Genomic DNA, 12,813 nt, shown 5'->3' on the forward strand with positions numbered 1-12,813 from the left:
TGGAGAATTATTATTCTATTTTTTTTTTACCTTTTATTTAACTAGGCAAGTCAGTTAAGAACAAATTCTTATTTTCAATGACAGCCTGCTCAGGGGCAGAATGACAGATTTGTACCTTGTCAGCTTGGGGATTTGAACTTGCAACCTTTCGGTTACTAGTCCACCACTCTAACCACTAGGCTACCCTGCCGCCCCAAGAGAATTACTATTGAAAAGGCTGAATCTGTGTCCAAGAAACCACCCCTCATTATGTGATTACTTAATATGGCTTAATATCCCACCTGTCATTGGTTAAAGACACCAAAGTCAGATAGAAAATTATATACATTTTTAAAAAAGCAATTGTAATAGTAAGCTCTTTCAGTTTGATTTGTGTGGAGCCTGGGGTTGGTGTAGAGAAAAGCACCATTCAAGGTAATCCCAGGCCAATCCAATTGATGCTGAAGACATTGAAGTGTTGTTAGTGGTGTCTTGCTGGACATCGACAGGGTCCCTGTGGTGCGTGCTAATCCAGATTCCCAGTGCAATGCTACTTGTTATATGTCCCCTCGGAGATAAGCAAGCGTCATTGGTATGGGTCTTGTTTTACTATGAGACACTTTAGTCGTTTGTCTGCAGTCCAAGGCTTAATGAGTCACAGAATAACACTCCCGATGTAAGTATCGTCGCTTGGTTTGAATTTTGCTTTCTCATCGGCTGCTTTAAACCTGTTAAGTGCCTCCCTTGGCCATATAGATGTGTCATTGGGCTCAATGAGTCGTTTAGTGGTCTACTGTATAATATAATATATAGCAAGCTGTTAATATCTTTATTATTGATATAGCGGTAATGAGAAAGTGTGTTTTGGTGAAGCATTGCATGTAGATCAGTGTGGTCAAAGCCATATGCAGGATGTTTTGAAGCTAAGCTATACTGACATGTTGCCTGTTATCTTTCCTTGATTAGCAAAGCTTCCCGAGAGAGGAGAACGTGTTGGCAGGGATACACATTTCATTTGGTTCCAACATGCGTGTACATGAATGAAGCATTTCACTTGGAGCTCTATAATTCAATGTAGGAGGTTGCTGTACGGTCTGGAGAGCCTGGCGGATCCTTTGGCTGACTGCAGGGACCATTGGTAAAGGAACCTATGGAAAGGTCTAGAGTGAACAACAGGAAGGATGGGAGTCAGGCATCAATCAAAGTCCTGCACCCAATTCATGTAAGTTAAATGTGATGGGGAGTCCCATAGGGCGGTGCACAATTGGCCTAGCATCGTTAGGGTTTGGCCGGGGTTGGCCATCATTGTAAATAAGAATTTGTTCTTAACTGACTTGCCTAGTTAAATAACAGTCAAATGAAAATGAAATAAAAATGCAAAAGAGACACAATCAATTGATATGTCTCTTTAGAAGTGATAACGCTAAAACAAACAAATTAATAAAGGAAATCATCTCTGTTTTTCTTGACTATTGTTTGCCTTGTCTCATTATAAATCAAATCCTATCAAATGTATGTATATAGCCCTTCTTACATCAGCTGAAATATCAAAGTGCTGTACAGAAACCCAGCCTAAAACCCCAAACAGCAAGCAATGCAGGTGTAGAAGTACGGTGGCTAGGAAAAACTCCCTAGAAAGGCCAAAACCTAGGAAGAAACCTAGAGAGGAAACAGGCTATGAGCGGTGGCCAGTCCTCTTCTGGCTGTGCCGGGTGGAGATTATAACAGAACATGGCCAAGATGTTCAAATGTTCATAAATGACCAGCATGGTCAAATAATAATAATCACAGTAGTTGTCGAGGGTGCACCAACCCAGACAGGAAGACCACGTCAGTGACTCAATCCACTCAAGTGACGCACCCCTCCTAGGGACGGCATGGAAGAGCACCAGTAAGCCAGTGACTCAGCCCCTGTAATAGGGTTAGAGGCAGAGAATCCCAGTGGAGAGAGGGGAACCGGGCAGGCAGAGACAGCAAGGGCGGTTCGTTGCTCCAGAGCCTTTCCGTTCACCTTCACACTCCTGGGCCAGACTACACTCAATCATATGACCTACTGAAGAGATTAGTCTGTAAAGACTTAAAGGTTGAGAACGAGTCTGCTTCTCTCACATGGGTAGGCAGATCATTCCTTAAAAATGGAGCACTATAGGAGAAAGCCCTGCCTCCAGCTGTTTGCTTAGAAATTCTAGGGATAATTAGGAGGCCTGCGTCTTGGAGGGGGGGGGGTCAATGTAAATAGTCCGGGTGACTATTTGATGAATTGTTCAGGATTCTTATGGCTTGGAGGTAGAAGCTGTTATGGAGCCTTTTGGTCCTAGACTTGGCACTCCGGTACCACTTGCCATGCGGTAGCTGAGAGAACAGTCTATGATTTGGGTGACTGGAGTCTTTGACGATTTTTTGGGGCATTCCTCTGACACCGCCTAATATACAGGACCTGGATGGCAGGAAGCTTGGCACCAGTGATATACTGGGCCGTACTCGCTACCCTCTGTAGCGCCTTACGGTCAGATGCCGAGCAGTTGCCATACCAGGCGGTGATGCAACCGGTCAGGATGCTCTTGACCAGTTGGATGCTCCCCTGAGGGGGACAAGGTGTTGTCGTGCCCTCTTCACGACTGTCTTGGTGTGTTTGGACCATGATATTTTGTTGGTGATGTGGACCCACTCCACTACAGTACCGTTGATGTTAATGGGGGCCTGTTCGGCCCACCTTTTCCTGTAGTCCACAATCAGCTCCTTTGTCTTGCTGACATTGAGGGAGAGGTTGTTGTCCTGGCATCACACTGCCAGGTCTCTGACCTCCTCCCTATAGTCTGTCTCATCGTTGTCGGTCATCAGGCCTACCACTGTTGTGTCGTCAGCAAACTTAATGATTGTGTTGGAGTCACGCAGTCGTGGGTGAGGGGACTAAGCACGCAGATGTGTTGTTGCCTACCCTTACTACCTGGGGTCGGCCCATCAGGAAGTCCAGGATCCAGTTGCAGAGGGAGGTGTTTAGTCCCAGGGTCCTTATCTTAGTGATGAGCTTTATGGGCGCTATGGTGTTGAATGCTGAGGTGTAGTCAATGAACAGCATTCTCACGCAGGTGTTCCTTTTGTCCAGGTGGGAAAGGGCAGTGTGGAGTGCGATTGTGATTGCTTCGTCTGTGGATCTGTTGGAGCGGTATGTGAATTGGAGTGGGTCTAGTTAGGATGGTGTTGATGTGAGCCAGGACCAGCCTTTCAAGCACTTCATGGCTACTGATGTGAGTAGTACGGGGCGGTAATCATTTAGGCAGGTTACCTTCACTTCCTTGGGCACAAGGACTACGGTGGTCTGCTTGAAACATGTTGGTATTACAGACTCTGTCAGGGAGAGGTTGAAAATGTCAGTGAAGACACTTGCCAGTTGGTCCGTACATGCTTTGAGTGCACACGTGCTGGTAATCCGTCTGGCCCCGCGGCTTTGTGAATGTTGACCTGTTTAAAGGTCTTGCTCACATTGGCTACCAAGAGCGTGATCACACAGTCACCAGGAACATCTGGTGCTCTCATGCATACTTCAGTGTTGCTTGCCTCGAAGCGACTATAAAAGGCATTTAGCTCATCTGGTAGGCTTGCGTCACTGGGCAGCTCGCGGCTGGGGTTCCCTTTGTAGTCCGTAATCATTTTCAAGCCCTGCTACATCCAACGAGCATCAGAGCCGGTGTAGTACGATTCAGTCTTAATCCTGTATTGACGCTTTGCCTGTTTGATAGTTCGTCTGAGGGCGTAGCGGAATTTCTTATAAGCATCCCGATTAGTGTCCCGCTCCTTGAAAGCGGCAGCTCTAGCCTTTAGCTCGATGCAGATGTTGCCTGTAATCCATGGCTTCTGGTTGGGATATGTATGTACGGTCACTGTGGGGACGACGTCGTCGATGCACTTATTGATGAAGCCGATGACTGAGGTGGTATACTCCTCAATGCCATTGAATGAATCCCGGAAGATTTTCCAGTCTGTGCTAGCAAAACAGTCCTGTAGCGTAGCATCCGTGTCATCTGACCGCTTACGTATTGAGCGATTCGCTGGTACTCCCATGTACCTGTCCTTGTATTTACTGTTCCCAAGTAGATTCATTACCTGTCTCCTTTTCATCCATTTCCACCCCATTTCTACACCCACTCTCCACAGTCGTCCTTACCATCTCCCTCCGCCTTTATGTATGTCCCGACCTTAGTGATGTGCAGCCAGCTGCCAGACCTGTCTGTGGTGCTGAGGCCAGGGTGGCCTTCAGCGGCGCCATGTTGTGTTTGTGAGATTCAAGCTGAGTGCTTGCCTGTGGTTGTGTCAGTGCTTCAATCCCTCTTGCGCCTCTCGCTGCCCCCCTGCTGCAGCTCCCCAGCTGGGTATGAAGATGTAGCCCTGCTCATCCCTCTCCTTGATTAGACCGCTGACAGTATCGTTCACGTATCCAGGAAGAGGAATTCTGCCTCTGTGATACTTTTTCTTCACTTCCACTGAGATTTAAACTGATATAGAAGAAACTTCATTGGTACTTCTAACCAAGAGTTAGTTGCCCTGTGTTTAATTGTTCCGGGCTCTGATTGAGGGTATTTTAGTTCCCTTAAATTTTATTTCAACATCCTTTTTTAGAAATGTAAGTAGTTGTCGACACGTTGTTTTGTCTTTTGTTGTGTTGGTGTTCAGTCGACTGATGTTCATGTGTCCTCCTTGTTGAAGGATGTTGATGAGGAGATTGAGGCTGAGTACAACATCCTGAGGACTCTGTCCAACCACCCCAACGTGGTCAAGTTCTATGGCATGTTCTACAAGTCAGACGACCTCTGGATGGTTCTAGAAGTGAGATCGCCTGGGTTTTTCTGTCTCGCTTCTGTCTCGCCCAGCTTGCATGTTGTACAGTAGATACAGTATATAATATTTGACTGGATTGTAATCCAGTCAAATATTATATACTGTATCTACTGTACAACATGCAGGTAATCATTTAAGGGCTCATACAGTAGCACTTTGTCATTTGAGGCAATATAACCCAGTGGTGTGAGCTTGTCAAACAAGACAGTGTCTGATTGTGCTCAGTATAGGTACCTGCACTTTATCGCCTTTGTTACATTTCCACCAATATGATCAACACAGTCTTAGAGTAGATTACAGCCCATCTTTGTTGTTGTCTGTTTGAGCAGTAGAAAGATCACAAACAGTAGATTTACTTTAAAGAGCTGAGAGGAGGTCACCCTCCTACAATGGGGGAAAAATCTCAAGTTTAAAAGCTCTGGAAGGAGTTGTGACTCCAGTCTAATTGTATGTGTGGGAGGGATGGCTCTTGTAATTAATCATGATCTAGAGTGGTGAGTATTGGAGGAACCACTGTTGTTTCTCACACACACACACACACACACACACACACACACACACACACACACACACACACACACACACAGCTGTGCAATGGGGGCTCAGTCACAGATCTCATCAAAGGCCTGCTCATGCGAAGCCAGCAGCTGCTGGAGCCCGTTATCACACACATTTTATACGGTGCCCTCTTGGTGAGATGGCCAACTGCAAAATGCCTACTGACAGCAGGGTGTGGCATCCACACACAGTGGGCAGGGGATTGACTCAGGAGGTGACAGGGTGTAGGAGTAATATGCATGGTGGTAGACAGCTTTATTATTAACAAACAATTATTAATGGCATTACTGACGCTTATTAAGCCCCTCCTCACGCCTGCCAGGGTCTCCAGCATTTACACAACAGCCAGATTATCCGTTGTGACGTCAAAGGAAACAACATGCTTCTGACCCCCGAGGGAGGAGTCAAGCTTGTTGACTTTCTGTAATGGCTGTGTTTTCCTGTTGTGGGAGCACTTCACTTCTGTCTTGGGCCTTCATTTAAAGGTCCAATGCAGCCTTTTTTTATATCTCAATATCAAATCATTTATGGGATTGATTTAAATGAAAATGTTCAAAAATAAACTAAAATATCTTCTTAGCAAAGAACAATTTCTCAAGTAAGACTTTTGCTAGGAATGTCTGGAAGTGGTCAGCGTGGGAAGCGGTAAACTGAGAACTAGCAGAGAGGTTTGGAAATCTCTTTCTTATTGGTTTATTAACTCATTTAGTACCTGGTGATGTCATCAGGCAGGCTAAAACTCCATCCCACCAAAACAGGCTGAAATTTCTGGGGGTCTTTTCAAAACAACTCTTACTCTTAAAGCGCATATTCATAATTTTCACAATTTCACATTATTATTCCAACCTCATAGTGTGGAAATATACACTCACCAGCCAGTTTAACAGGTACACCCATCTGGTACCGTCGGACCCCCTTTTGCCTCCAGAACAGACTGAATTCTTTGGGGCATTCTATAAGGTGTCAGAAATTCCACAAGGATGTTGGTCCATGCTGACGCAATGGCATCACGAGATACTGGATCCAGTGTGCCTGGCACCGATGATAATACCACTCTCAAAGTCGCTTCACTCGTTTTGCCCATTCTAACATTTAATCGAATAGTAACTGAATGCCTCAATCCCTGTCTACCTGCTTTATATAGAAAAAGACACGGGACTTACTGTTTGTTAGGAGCGATCCATTTTCGTGAAACAGGGTGGTGTACATAAACTGGCCGGTGAGTGTATATAAAACACAGCACTATCACATTTTTGAACACATTGGGCCGTTAACAACCGTGATAGTTCACGGTTAATCCATTTTTTTTATTTGTCCACATAAAAGCCTGTGATATTATTGGTAAATACAAACATATGGGCATCAATGCTGTGATGCAGGACTCTTTCCATGTCTTTGTTACCGACCCTATGTAACATCTTTGTATTTCATGGACCATAGCTTAACCTAAGGCTATTATTGCCAATTTAAATTGCATTATTTGATCCTTTGCGTATAAAAAAGAAAGCTGCTCTGGCAAATGACTTTGAGTTGCCCCAGGCATGTTTATGTCCTCTGTGTGCTGAGAATGAAGTGGAATCCTGCTGATAAAAATCTGTCCCACTTAATTAGAAATGATTATGGTGGTATGGCAGGTTAACACACCAAGTGATATGCTATATCGCTATTGATTGATTCACACACTTTCCCTCTGTTTATGTAATTCACATTCATGTAATATCCACACAAATATAGAGTACCAGTCAAAAGTTTGGACACACCTACTCATTCAAATGTTTTTCTTTATTTTTACTATTTTCAACATTGTAGAATAATAGTGAAGACATCAAAACTATTAAATAACAAATATGGAATCATGTAGTAAACAAAACAGTATTAAACAAATATTTTTGATTTTAGATTCTTTAAAGTAGCCACCCTTTGCCTTGATGACAGCTTTGCACACTTTTGGCATTCTCTCAACCAGCTTCATGAGGAATGCTTTTCCAACAGTCTTGAAGGAGTTCCCACATGCTGAGCACTTGTTGGCTGCTTTTCCTTCACTCTGCGGTCCAACTCATCCCAAACCATCTCAATTTGGCTGAGGTCGGGTGATTGTGGAGGCCAGGTAATCTGATTAAATGTTTTGATGTCCCCACAAAGTCTCTGAAGCTGGAGTCTTTTATCTCCCTCTCTAACTTTAAGCATAAGCTGTCAGAGAAGCTTACCGATCACTGTACCTGTACACAGCCAATCTGTAAATAGCACACCTGACTACCTCATCCCCATATTATTACTTACACTCTTGCTATTCTGCACCCCAGTATCTCTACTTGCACATCATCATCTGCACATATATCATTCCAGTATTAATGTTAAGTTGTAATTATTTTCACCTCTATGGCCAATTTATTGCCTACCTCCCTACTCTTCTACATTTGCACACACTGTACATAAATAGAAAGAATCTTTCTTTTATTTTGTGTTATTAACTGTATGTTTGTTTGACGTCCCCTGAGTGCCCATCTGCTAGCCTGCTAGCCGCAGCCCGCTAACTGTCTAGAGCATATTGTACTGTTAGCTGAATAGATTCATTTGCCGATTGGACTGGACCCCTCTGCTACACAGAACCCTACTAATCCATCACAACTGGTCTATTGACGGAACCGCACATGCTCAATATGCCTTAACCAACCAAAAAGTTCCACCTCCCACATATGCGATGACATCACCTGGAGACAATATCTCTCTCATCATCACTCAATGCCTAGGTTTACCTCCAATGTACTCACATCCTACCATACCTTTGTCTGTACATTATGTATTGAATCAATTCTAGCGCGGCCAGAAACCTGGTCCTTTTACTCTCTGTTACGAACGTACTAGACGACCAGTTCTTATAGCCTTTAGCCGTACCCTTATCCTACTCCTCCTCTCTTCCTCTGGTGATCTAGAGGTTAATCCAAGACCTGCAGTGCCTAGTTCCACTTCTATTCCCCAGGTGATCTCATTTGTTGATTCTGTAACCGTAAGAGCCTTGGTTTCATGCATGTTAACATTAGAAGCCTCCTCCCTAAGTTTGTTTTATTCACTGCTTTAGCACACTCTGCCAACCTGGATGTCTTAGGCGTGTCTGAATCCTGGCTTAGGAAGACCACCAGAAAAACTTGAAATTTCCATCCCTAACTATAACATTTTCCACCAAGATAGAACTGCCAAAGGGGGCGGAGTTGCAATCTACTGCAGAGATAGTCTGCAGAGTTCTGTCTTACTATCCAGGTCTGTACCCAAACAATTCGAGCTTCTACTTATAAAAATCCACCTTTCCAGAAACAAGTCTCTCACCGTTGCCGCTTGCTATAGACCACTCTCTGCCGCCAGCTGTGCCCTGGGCACCATGTGTAAATTGATTGCCACCCATCTATCTTCAGAGCTCGTGCTGCTAGGTGACCTAAACTGGGACATGCTTAACACCCCTTCCATCCTACAATCTAAGCTTGATGCCCTCAATCTCACACAAATTATCAATGAACCTACCAGGTACAACCCCAAGTCCGTAAACACGGGCACCCTCATAGATATCATCCTAACCAACTTGCCTCCAAATACACCTCTGCTGCTGTTTTCAACCAAGATCTCAGCAATCACTGCCTCATTACCTGCATCCATAATGGGTCTGCGGTCAAACGACCACCCCTCATCACTGTCAAACCCTCCCTAAAACACTTCAGCAAGCAGGCCTTTCTAATCAACCTGGCCGGGGTATCCTGGAACGATATTGACATCATCCCGTCAGTAGAGGATGCCTGGTTATTCTTTAACTTCTTGGCGCACCCATCCAGTTAGCGGGATAATTTTCGTCAACAACCGTTGAATTGCAGAGCGCCAAATTCAAATGAAATTACTAAAATGATTTAATTTTCATGAAATCACAAGTGCAATATAGCAAAACACAGCTTAGTTTATTGTTAATCCACCTGGCGTGTCAGATTTCAAAAAAGCTTTTCGGCGAAAGCTATCCAAGCATTTATGTTAGGACACCTCTCTCAGCAGACAAAACATTACAAACACCTAGCAGCAAAGTAGATTGGTCACGAAAGTCAGAAAAGCAATAAAATTAATCGCTTACCTTTGATGATCTTCGGATGTTTGCACTCACGAGACTCCCAGTTACACAATAAATGTTCCTTTTGTTCGATAAAGATTATTTTTATTTCCAAAAACCTCCATTTGGTTGGCGCGTTTTGTTCAGAAATCCACATGACGAGCAAACGAAAATTCCAACTAGTATCCGTAAAGTTCGTAGAAACATGTCAAACATTTTTTTTAATCAATCCTCAGGTTGTTTTTACAATAGATAATCGATAATATTTCAACCGACCGTAGCTTTTTCAATAGGAGAGAGAGAGAAAATGTCTGCTCGAAGCTGTTACGCATGCAAAACTCTGCTGGCACCCAGCCATCCACTGACGCGATGTGATCGTTAAGAGACATTACTGTGCAGCCGTATTCATCGACCTGGCCAAGGCTTTCGACTCTGTCAATCACCACATTCTTATCGGCAGACTCAACAGCCTTGGTTTCTCAAATGACTGCTTCGCCTGGTTCACCAACTACTTCTCTGATAGAGTTCAGTGTGTCAAATCGGAGGGCCTGTTGTCTGGACCTCTGGCTATCTCTATGGGGGTGCCACAGGGTTCAATTTTCGGCCCGACTCTCTTCTCTGTATACATCAATGATGTCGGTCTTGCTGCTGGTGATTCTCTGATCCACCTCTACGCAGACGACACCATTCTGTATACTTCTGGCCCTTCTTTGGACGCTGTGTTAACTAACCTCCAGACGAGCTCCAATGCCATACAACTCTCCTTCCATTGCCTCCAACTGCTCTTAAATGCAAGTAAAACTAAACGCTTGCTCTTCAACTGATCACTGCCCACACCTGCCCGCACGCCCAGCATCACTACTCTGGATGGTTCTGACTTAGAATATGTGGACCACAACAAATACCTAGGTGTCTGGTTAGACTGTAAACTCTCCTTCCAGACTCACATTAAGCATTTCCAATCCACAATTAAATCTAGAATCGGCTTCCTATTTCGCAACAAAGCATCCTTCACTCATGCTGCCAAACACCCTCGTAAAACTGACCATCCTACCGATCCTCGACTTCGGCGATGTCATTTACAAAATAGCCTCCAACACTCTACTCAACAAATTGGATGCAGTCTATCACAGTGCCATCTGTTTTGTCACCAAATGGGGCATATACTACCCACCATTGCGACCTGTACTCTCTCGTTGGCTGGCCCTCGCTTCATGCTCGTCGCCAAACCCACGGGCTCCAAGTCATCTACAAGTCTGCTAGGTAAAGCCCCGCCTTATCTCAGCTCACTGGTCACCATAGCAGCACCCACCCGTAGCACGCGCTCCAGCAGGTATATCTCATTAGTCACCCCCAAAGCCAATTCCTACTTTGGCCGCCTTTCCTTCCAGTTCTCTGCTGCCAATGGCTGGAACGAACTGCAAAAATTGCTGAAGCTGGAGACTCATATCTCCCTCACTAACTTTAAGCACCAGCTGTCAGAGCAGCTCAAAGATCACTGCACCTGCACATAGGCCATCTGTAAATATTCCGTCCAACTACCTCATCCCCATACTTTATTTATTTATTTATCTTGCTCCTTTGCAACCCAGTATCTCTACTTGCACATTCATCTTCTGCACATCAATCACTCCAGTGTTTAATTGGTATATTGTAATTACTTCGGCACCATGGCCTATTTGTTGCCTTTACCTCCCTTATCTTACCTCATTTGCACACACTGTATATAGACTTGTTCTACTGTATTATTGACTGTATGTTTGTTTATTCCATGTGTAACTCTGTGTTGTTGTATGTGTCGAACTGATGGCCAGGTCGCAGTTATAAATGAGAACTTGTTCTCAACTAGCCTACCTGGTTAAATAAAGGTTAAATAATAATTAAAAATTAATTAATAAGCGCAAACCAGATGGGTCGGCGTATCGCTGCAGAATGCTGTGGTAGACATGCTGGTTAAGTGTTTCTTGAATTCTAAATAAATCACTGACAGTGTCAACAGCAAAGCACCCCCACACAATCACACCTCCTCCTCCATGCTTCACGGTGGGAACCACACATACGGAGATCATCTGTTCACCTACTCTGCTTCACACAAAGACACGGCAGTTGGAACCAAAAATCAAAGATTTGGGCTCATCATACCAAAGGACAGATTTCCACCGGTCAAATGTCCATTGCTTGTGTTTCTTGGCCCAAGCAAGTCATCTTTTTATTGGTGCCCTTTAGTAGTGGTTTCTTTGCAGCAATTCGACTATGAAGGCCCATTCACGCAGTCTCTGAACAGTTGATGTTGAGATGTGTATGTTACTTGAACTCTGTGAATCATTTATTTGGGCTGCAATTTCTGAGTCTGGTAACTAATGAATGTATCCTCTGCAACAAAGCTAACTCTGGGTCTTCCTTTCCTGTGGCGTTCCTCATGAGAGACAGTTTCATCATAGCTCTTGATGGTTTTTGCGACTGCACTTGAAGAAACTTTCAAAGTTCTTGAAATGTTCCTGATTGTCTGACTTTCATGTCTTAAAGTAATTATGGACTATTGTTTCTCTTTGCTTATTAGAGCTGTTCTTGCCATAATATGGATTTGGTCTTTTACCAAATAGTGCTATCTTCTGTATACCACCCCTACCTTGTCATAACACAACTGATTGCCTCAAACGCATTAAGAAGGAAAGAAATTACACAAATTAATTTTTAACAAGGCACACCTGTTAATTGAAATCCATTCCAGGTTTCTACCTCATGAAGCTGGATGAGAGAATGCCAAGAGTGTGCAAAGCTGTCATCAAGGCAAGGATGGCTACTTTGAAGAATCTCAAATACAATATATATTTTGATTTGTTTAACACTTTTTTGGTTCCTACATGATTCCATGTGTGTTATTTCATAGTTTTGATGTCTATACTATTATTCTACAATGTAGAAAATAGTAAAAAATAAAGAAAAAGCCTTGAATGAATAGGTGTGTCCAAACTTTTGACTGGTACTGTACATGACAGCATATTAAAGCATATTAAACAACTGTGAATATGTCATTATAACAGGTCATGTGATATAATACATCAAATCTTGATTTTGCATCAAACACTGATTCACTGAGGATGTTGTGTTTTTATATTAAATCGCCTAAATTCTATCAAGGTGTCTCTGCTCAGCCGACGAGGGCACATTTGCGAAGAAACACCTTCGTTGGCATTCCCTTTTGAATGGCTTTTTTACATGACCCACTAAACCCCTTTACTTGCAGTTGCATGAGAACACAAAGACTTAGCACAGAAATATCATACATGATGACACCATTGAGTTGCATTCCATGTGCTATATGGACTGTAGAGAGTGATAGACGAGTGTGTACT

General features: G+C 43.7%; 1 pseudogene; it reads left to right on the forward strand.

Annotated features, from left to right (window-relative positions):
• Positions 1-1,019: 1,019 nt before the first annotated feature.
• The window catches only part of LOC139380076 (myosin-IIIb-like), a 90,227-nt pseudogene continuing 78,433 nt past the window's right edge, over positions 1,020-12,813 (forward strand).

The sequence above is a fragment of the Oncorhynchus clarkii genome, chromosome 22, assembly GCF_045791955.1.
Source record: "Oncorhynchus clarkii lewisi isolate Uvic-CL-2024 chromosome 22, UVic_Ocla_1.0, whole genome shotgun sequence".
NCBI classification, from domain to species: domain Eukaryota; kingdom Metazoa; phylum Chordata; class Actinopteri; order Salmoniformes; family Salmonidae; genus Oncorhynchus; species Oncorhynchus clarkii.